The following is an 8,123-nucleotide window of genomic DNA, read 5'->3' on the forward strand; positions in this document are numbered from 1 at the left end:
TAAATACTTTATAAGCATCTAAACTGGCTCATACAAAAGGCAATAGGAATCTTTGAAAATACAGAGCACATGTATTCTTTGCATCAAGCATGTGTGTGCGTTTGTGTGCAAGGGAGAGGAGGGAACTGGAGAAGGGGGAGGTGAGAGATGAGGGCATTCATACTGAGCCCTGTATGGGTGTATAACTGGGTGAGATGTGTGCTGAGTCGTCAGCATGACTGCAAGCCTGGCTAGCTTGTCTGATTCTCCAAGGAGACAAAATGCTCAAATGGGAGGCTGGTGCCTGGCTTTCTTCTTCTTCTTTTTTCTTTTTATCATTTGCCTATGAACTCAGAGGAGCAGTTTATCAGTCATGGAAAATGCCCCTAAGGGGCCCAGATCAAAGGCAGGCTTTGAATTGTGTACTTAGGTGGATCTCCCTGCCAAATACATTAATGCGATTAAAACACAAATTCCATACACAATTATTTTCCATCTGTTTAGCGATACTCATAGTGATGCTATATGCCATCAATGGCATCCTTCCTTTACAGAGATGTACCAAGTGAATTCAAATGCTCTTTTGCACATGGATGCTACAGCACTTTGGGATGATTTAGAAGGTCTTATTCATCAGCAGGACAGGACAGTGGCTGCTGTAACCGTGCAGGGATCTCTTGATAAGAATCTGTATTTTAACCGACTGTCATTTAAAAAATAAATTCATTAAAACAACTCATTGCATTCCACCACTCGTACACTCTACTTGGAGGTTTGTCATTATCTCCCCTGCCTGTATACTTTATTTCTACTGTCAGGTACAGAAAACATATCCTTCTTTTCCCCCTCTTAATTACCCTTAGGTGACTTCATTCCTTTCCCTATGGAGGAAGGCAGATTCAGCAGGACTGCCTGGTCAGAGGGGTTTAGAAACAGTGACACATGCTGAGACCCGTTTGAATTTGTTTGGATTCACAACACATACTTTGAATAGGGAGAAAGAGAAACCTATAAGCTTTAAAAACCTCAACCTAAACCTGACCAAGAGATTAAAGGGGAGGGCAAAAGGGGAGGACCCAAACCAATTTCCACATACCAGCACTCGTAACAGGGATGGATTCATGAAAGAGAGACATGTGAGAGAGTTTTCATCAGTGGAATTTTAATGAGCCCTAAAGGTTAGCCTTCGACTTCGTTAACAAGCAGCTCTAGAGATAATTTCCAATTTTCAGTGTTTATAGAATAGTGGTTCCTTGGTCATAATCAAATTCTGAGACTGTTAAGAGCCTATTCTGCATATCCAGCTGATGCTGAAATACAAACCATCACAAATTATTAAATGTGTGCTCAGAATCCAGTGTGGAAGAAGCAAAAAGAGGAAGAAATTTTGCAAATTAAAATGATCACATTAACCTCCTCTGATAAAATCAGTTCAGGCAAACGAAAAATACTTATTTAAAAAAATCTGCCCAGATATTTTAGCTGTTAAAAGGGTAATGATTATTCTAATATTTAAGTGGACAGAGACAAGGAAAAATAGAGAGAATAAACAAAAGAGGAGGGCTTCCCTGTTGGCGCAGTGGTTGAGAGTCCGCCTGCCGATGCAGGGGACACGGGTTCGTGCCCCGGTCCGGGAAGATCCCACGTGCCGCGGAGCGGCTGGGGCCGTGAGCCATGGCCGCTGAGCCTGCGCGTCCCAAGCCTGTGCTCCGCAACGGGAGAGGCCACAGCAGTGAGAGACCCGCGTACCGCAAAAAAAAAAAAAAAAAAAAAAAGGAGGAAAGCTTCATTCCCAGGAGTGAGAGCCAAGAGTCTCTTCTACATGTAAGTAGGCTTCATAAGTGTAGGAAAAAAAAAGCAAAATTTACCAAGACTGACACTAGAGGATAGGTCAGTTTGCTGTAAGTATGTCCCCCTTCATCTCTCTCCCTGTTCTCCTCTGTCTTTACTGAGCAGAATGGCCATAATTGTGGCAGAAGGGGAACAAGTATGGCTAGGATTCTAGCCACATAAAACAAAAGCAAAGGGTAGTTAAAACAAAGGACCAAATCCAAAGATCTGTCTTTTCTGCAAACTGACTGTAGCATTGGATGCAAAGTGGACTACTTGCCCTGCAAGGATGATCAATCTCCTAACGGCACTGGGACCAACAGCAGGGGCTTGAGCTGTAAATGCTGGGAGGAATATTCTAACATTAGTTGTATATTTTCCAAGGCAACAAATTCCCTTTTGCTCCCCAGGCTTGCCACTTCCCATCTTGATTTGCAGAGGAATGGAAAGGGTTAAAAAACAAAAACAAATGAGTGGCTGAGTTTCTGTGACTCCTTGGGAAGGGGAAGTTAAAGAGTGAGGGGCCCCTCTGGCCCCTCTGGGTAACACTCTGGTTAGCTTTTGGTACATCAAGGGGCACAAAGGCACATGATTAGGGGCTGGCCGACCTGGGTTCCAATTCTGGTTTTGCATCTTACTTTTTACTCCCCATATGACCTTGATGGGGGCAGTCAAAACCTCTGAGTTGACAGTTTTTTTCCTAGGATGAAAGGGATTGGCAAATTCAGGTAATGTTAGAACTGGGAGACACCTCAGGGATCTAGTCAATTTTCTGCATTTTACAGACAGAAAACTAAATAACAATAACAGCAGTAATAATAATAGTTAATATTTTCAAGCATTTAATATGTGCCAGGCACTATTCTAAGCACTTTACAAGTACTATTCTATTTTCACAATAACCTCGTTTGGTAGGTAGTGTTGTTACTCCCATTTTACAGATAGGGAAGCTGAGGTCAGTGAGGTTCAATATCCAAGATGATACAGCTGGTCATTGGTGGAGCTCAGTTTGAAATCCAGATGGCCTGGCCCCAGAGGTACACCTTAATAAGCCATGAATTCCCCATTTACTCTTTTTTGCACAGGGGTGCACTCATTTCAGGAAAGGGGTGTACCACCTGAATTAGTACTGCACAAGGTCATGAAAGTGTAGACCCTACAAAAGAGGTGTTCCGAATATCATGGCAATGGCTGACAATGGCCATTTTGTTCCCTCCAGTTTCCCTGAGGTCACAAGGCCCCTGCAGCCAGGTTTTGCGCAGCCTTCCCAAGATGCCCTGCTCTATATGGTGCCCTTCCCAAAGTCAGACTGCCGAGGGTCTCTAATTGTCTGCTGATTGTTACTCTCTCTCTCCAACCATTTCCTTGAAATTCACTTGAGCAGCTGCTATTGCACTTGTATTTGAACACCCAGCATGATACTCTTTATTTCTTTGCTCCAGCACCAGCACTTGCACACCTTTTGTTAGCCACATGGATCAAAACTGCTTCTCAGAGCAAAAATAAATTGCAAAAAGAGAGATCATGGCAGAATAAACATCAGCATTGCAAAAGACACTCAACTCCGGCAGTGTGGTAGAACGCTCATTGGGTAAGACTGTTTGCAGAGTGATACGCTGATGCTCATTGGTTGATAGAGGAGGCTACAGTTGTCACATTAGCTTTCATTGGCTAATAGCACCCAGTGCCTAGGAAAAATATATAACCCTATATGTAATGGACTGTTGCTAAAAGCCCATTAATAGCATTAATGTCCAATTACTGCTGCATGGAGAAGTGTTAAATAGGCTCTGTGTATCTCCTAAGCTCAAAGAAGCTTGCTGACTTGTCTAGACACCTGGACAAGACTGTCTAGGAAAACTCTTCTGTCTTCCTTTACTTGTACTCACAACACTTCTCAAACCCTTCTGACACTAGATGTGTGGGTTTTCCACACCAAACAATTCTCTAACGCCAGCTGGGTGTCCTACAATTTAATTCAATTAGGATACTAACCAAAGTTAGCACAGGCCCCATAGGTCAAGGGCTTATTCCCCAAAGACTGCTCCCCATTTCAGATGCCAATTGCAAGTCAAGGGTCCCCAGGTTACTCACAACTTCTGTCTGACTTGGCTACAAATTGGAGGTTTCCACGACCCCATCTTCGGGTCCAATTATTTGCTAGAACAGCTCATAGAACTCACGTTTACTAGTTTATTATATAATAAAGGATATGATGACGAATACAGATGAACAACCAGATGAACAGATACATAGGGTGAGATCTGGAAGGGACCCAGAGCACAGGAGCTTCTGTTCCCATGGAGTTGGGATACACCATCTTCCCAGCACACAGATGTGTTCACTGACCCGGAAGCTCTTTGAACCCCATACTTTTGGGATTTTCATGGAGGCTTCATCACATAATACATGATCAATCATTAACTCAATCTCCAGCCTCTCTCTCCTTCCTGGAGGATGGGGGCTGGGGCCAAAAGTTCCAAGCTGCTAATCACCGCTTAGTCTTTCTGGTGACCAACCCCCATCCTGAAGGTACCCATGAGCCCACGAAGAGTCACCTCATTAGAATAAAAGACACTCCTATCACCCAGGAAATTTCAAGGGATTTAGGAGCGGAACTGGGGGCAGATCTATCTACCTATCTATCTATCTATATTTCATATATATATATATATATACATGAAATAATAAATTCTATAATAAATAATAGAATACATATATTCTATTATTTCACAAAGGCACATATGATCCCTTTCTGATGTGGTCTCGCCTGCCACATATTCCACATCTTGATGTCCTTAACACCTGCTGTCCCTTCTGCCTGAGGCAATCATTTCACCAATCCCCTCTCATCACTCCCCACTCTCCAACTGAAAAAAATCTGTTCATCTTTCTGGCCCCAGAATTACCTTCTCTGTAAGGCTTCCTGACTTCTTAGCATTTTCTGTAGTACATATAGTTAGAGCACTCATTGCACAGGATTATAAGTAATTGGTTATTCTTCTTTCTCCCCTTATTAACCAGGGAGCTCCTTGAGGACAGAGACTATGTTTCATTTATCTTTGTATCTTCAGTGCCCAACACAGGGCCTGGATCATCTTATTTACTCAATGAATATAGAAGGAAGGAAGGAAGAGAGGGAGGAGGGAAGATATGTCCTCCTGAAACTATAAAGCATTATAGAAAAACTAATCAGAGAAACATGTCCACTGTTTGGTGCCCTCACCTGTGCAGGAATAAGCTTACTGTTTTCACAGTCACAATGCTTATGCACAAAATGGAAGCCAATGACAGTGCTAGCAAGAAGCAGACTTCTTACTCCTCATTTACCTGTCCGATGGAGAGGTAGGTACACAATTTCCCTAAGACACAAAGAGTGCCCTTATTGATGTCATTCACTAGCAGTAATTTGGTTAGCTGAATAAGCACAAAACCTAAAGAATACAGAGAATTAAGGAACTGTTTAATTCATGGTACTAAGATATTTTATCAAGTGGTATGTTGTTAAGTGCACTTAAACACAATCACATAGCATTTTGTTTGGTCATCCTCCTCTGGGGGTGTTAGAAGAACCAGGAGAGAAAAGAAGCATCCTCAGGGATTTTTCCTTACTGTACAATTTTTACAAAAAGCTGAGTGTACAACTTGCAAAATAATAAGCTTCGGTGATAACACAAGCTTCTGCTACAATTATCACGAAGAGCAATTCTGCTGCTCAAGCTTCTAACTTATCCTTGTGACTACAGAACAATCCAAAATGTCACGTTCCAGTTGAAGTGACTGCAGCCAATTAGGTGATTTCCACCAAATTGGGTCCATTAATACTTGGGCATTATCTTGAGGGAGAAATAGGACTCTGTGACAAGGTGCAATGTGGCTTGTGAAATATTAGTTTTGGACAGTCACAAATCAAGATCCAAGGGTATGTTAAATTATTCAGCATTCTTGACCTCATTGTTAAGTGACTTCTTATGGGTTTTTGCTCATATTCATATGATATTAGGCTCGAAGGAGCTTGATTTTGTTTCCTTCCCCCAGCCATTTCCCTATCTCATCTTTTTTTTTTTTTGCCTTCTTCATTCTTTATTTAACAAAGGCTTAGTGTATATCTCTTTTTAAATCCTGTTTAATTTTATAATTTAAAGGGCGATGGCTATGGTTTTGTTTGAGGAACACACAATGAGGATACTTGCTAATACAATGACACATATAAGAAATATGAATATTAGTTAGAAATTTGTCCCCATGCCTTTCTTTGCTAGCAGACAACCTCAGGTAATACAAAAATCTTCCAACTTAACATCTGCTGTAATCCACCTTGTACCAAACAGAAAGCTGTGATTTGTAACATATGGCTTTATAAATGAGTCAGAACTTCAATGCCAAGTCTGCTTCTGTAAGTGTTCTGAAATGATAGCAACAACATTATTTTCCAAAATAATGGGAGAAAGCCACAAAAACACTCCAGAAAGATCACGTACCAAAGATGTTTGTTGATTCCATTTTGTTCCAAAAATGTCTGGAACAGTGGTTAGTTGATGCTGATAGGATTTCTACAACCAGTTAATATGTTGGATATTTAAAACTTTAAACTGGTGTTCCCGTAGGTCGTAAAAAACATTAACCAGTTACACACTTATCCTAAGACTATTACTAGCAGATAATTTACAAGCTAAAATGCAACATGGGGGGCAGAGCAATGAAACGACCTTGGAATGCGAACATCACCAAATAATGTGACTGAATTTGTGACCATATGCCCCCCCTCGCCCCCTAAGAGTTCTTGCACTAGTGTTCTTTGTGGGATTAATAAAAGAAATTAGGTAACATTAGGCTGCTCCTGGTACAGTTTCGTCTTTCAGATATGTGTGTTTTGTAATGTTGCTTATGATCAGATCATTACAAACACTTTGAAAGCAGAGACATAGAACTCCATTTCATCATCCCCCAACCAGATGGGACCAGAGCAGGTGTAATCACTTTAAAGTGTTCTTCTCTATAAATCAACTTCTGATTCATTCCAGAGTGGAGCTGTCAGCCCTTAGGCGCCCACTGAAGTTGAAAATTCTTAGCAAACTAAACACAGGCATTAAAATAATGTTTGAATTAGTTTTAATCACAGTGGCCTAGATTCTCATGCTTCCCAGGACCCTACTGTATCTCTTGCATGTGTGAGATGCATGGGAGGGCTGCACATGGGCAAGACTCACTGGAGTGCAGAGGAGGAAGGAGAATTTAGGTCAATTACCTTTTGAAGTGTGATCCCTTTAAACAGCTACTCAAGGTAGTATCTTGCTAACTGTGCTGTATATAATAAAAGTGACCTGTGCTGTTTCTTTAAATACTGCTTTTTGGTTATAAGCTCTCAAAGTATTAAATATGTGTAAGAAAAAAAAAGATCAAGCGAAGTTTCATCTGTGTTCTTTCTGGAATCTGTTAGGAAGGATTAGGTATGTGGTTTACCTCTCTGAAAGCCTGGGCTCAAAAGGAGGCGCCTCCACTTCAGCATCTCCCAGCTGGGTCTTTGTTTTCTTCATCTGTAAGTTGACGAGATAAGTAGTTTAGATATGACCCCAGGACCTTTGTAAATATATTAAGAAATTAAAAAATTTTGAAGTAGATGAATGTGTAGGGAGGTGGGAGATGGGGGGCACCATTTTCTATGGATCCATTCTCCAAAGTTAAAAAAATATATACATATTGTATGTGAGTGTGTGCTTTCATTAGTTCCAGAAGAAAAAAAGCCCACTGAATAAATGGTTTCATGGTTTTTAAAATGTCTTTTAAGCGTGAAAAAAATATTAAAGTGTCTTTTAATTAGTAAAACATTCTTGTTGCTTTTAGTGTCACGGCAGGGCTTAAGAAAGTGCAAATAGATTCAAAGCAACACAATGAATATAGGGAATACCTTCTGTAGATCTTCAAAGAAAATGATGTAAAATTTCTAAACATGACTAATAAAATTAATTGCTCTTGTGGTTATAAATACAATACAACTTTATGGTAAAAAATTTGAAAAATATGCAGACATATAAAAAAAATAAAGATCACCCTGAATCTTACAATTCAGAAATAACAACTTACTAAATTTCCTTCTAGTATATAATCACACACACACACACACACACACACACACACATTGAAAAAAAGTCTGGAAGGAGATAGCTTGTACATTAAAAAAAAAAGTTTTTTTATTTAACAATTTCCAAGGTTTTATAGCCACCTATTTTCCCTTATTATATATCAAGTCAGCCAAAATATATATATTTTTAGTAAACTGAAAAAAGTGAGTGCATTTCAGGCCTACAAAGAAC

The 8,123-nt window shown here is 40.3% G+C and overlaps 1 protein-coding gene across 1 annotated transcript in view; it reads right to left on the bottom strand.

The window, feature by feature from the left end:
* PMFBP1 (polyamine modulated factor 1 binding protein 1) overlaps positions 1-7,294 on the bottom strand; it is a 119,127-nt gene extending 111,833 nt beyond the window's left edge. Inside the window, exon 1 of the mRNA XM_079908019.1 lies at positions 7,273-7,294. The gene's annotated coding sequence lies outside the window, so the exon portion shown is untranslated. The remainder of the gene's footprint in view (positions 1-7,272) is intronic.
* Between the last annotated feature and the right edge of the window lie 829 nt (positions 7,295-8,123).

The sequence above is a fragment of the Stenella coeruleoalba genome, assembly GCF_951394435.1.
Source record: "Stenella coeruleoalba genome assembly, chromosome: 20".
Classification (NCBI taxonomy): Eukaryota; Metazoa; Chordata; class Mammalia; order Artiodactyla; family Delphinidae; genus Stenella; species Stenella coeruleoalba.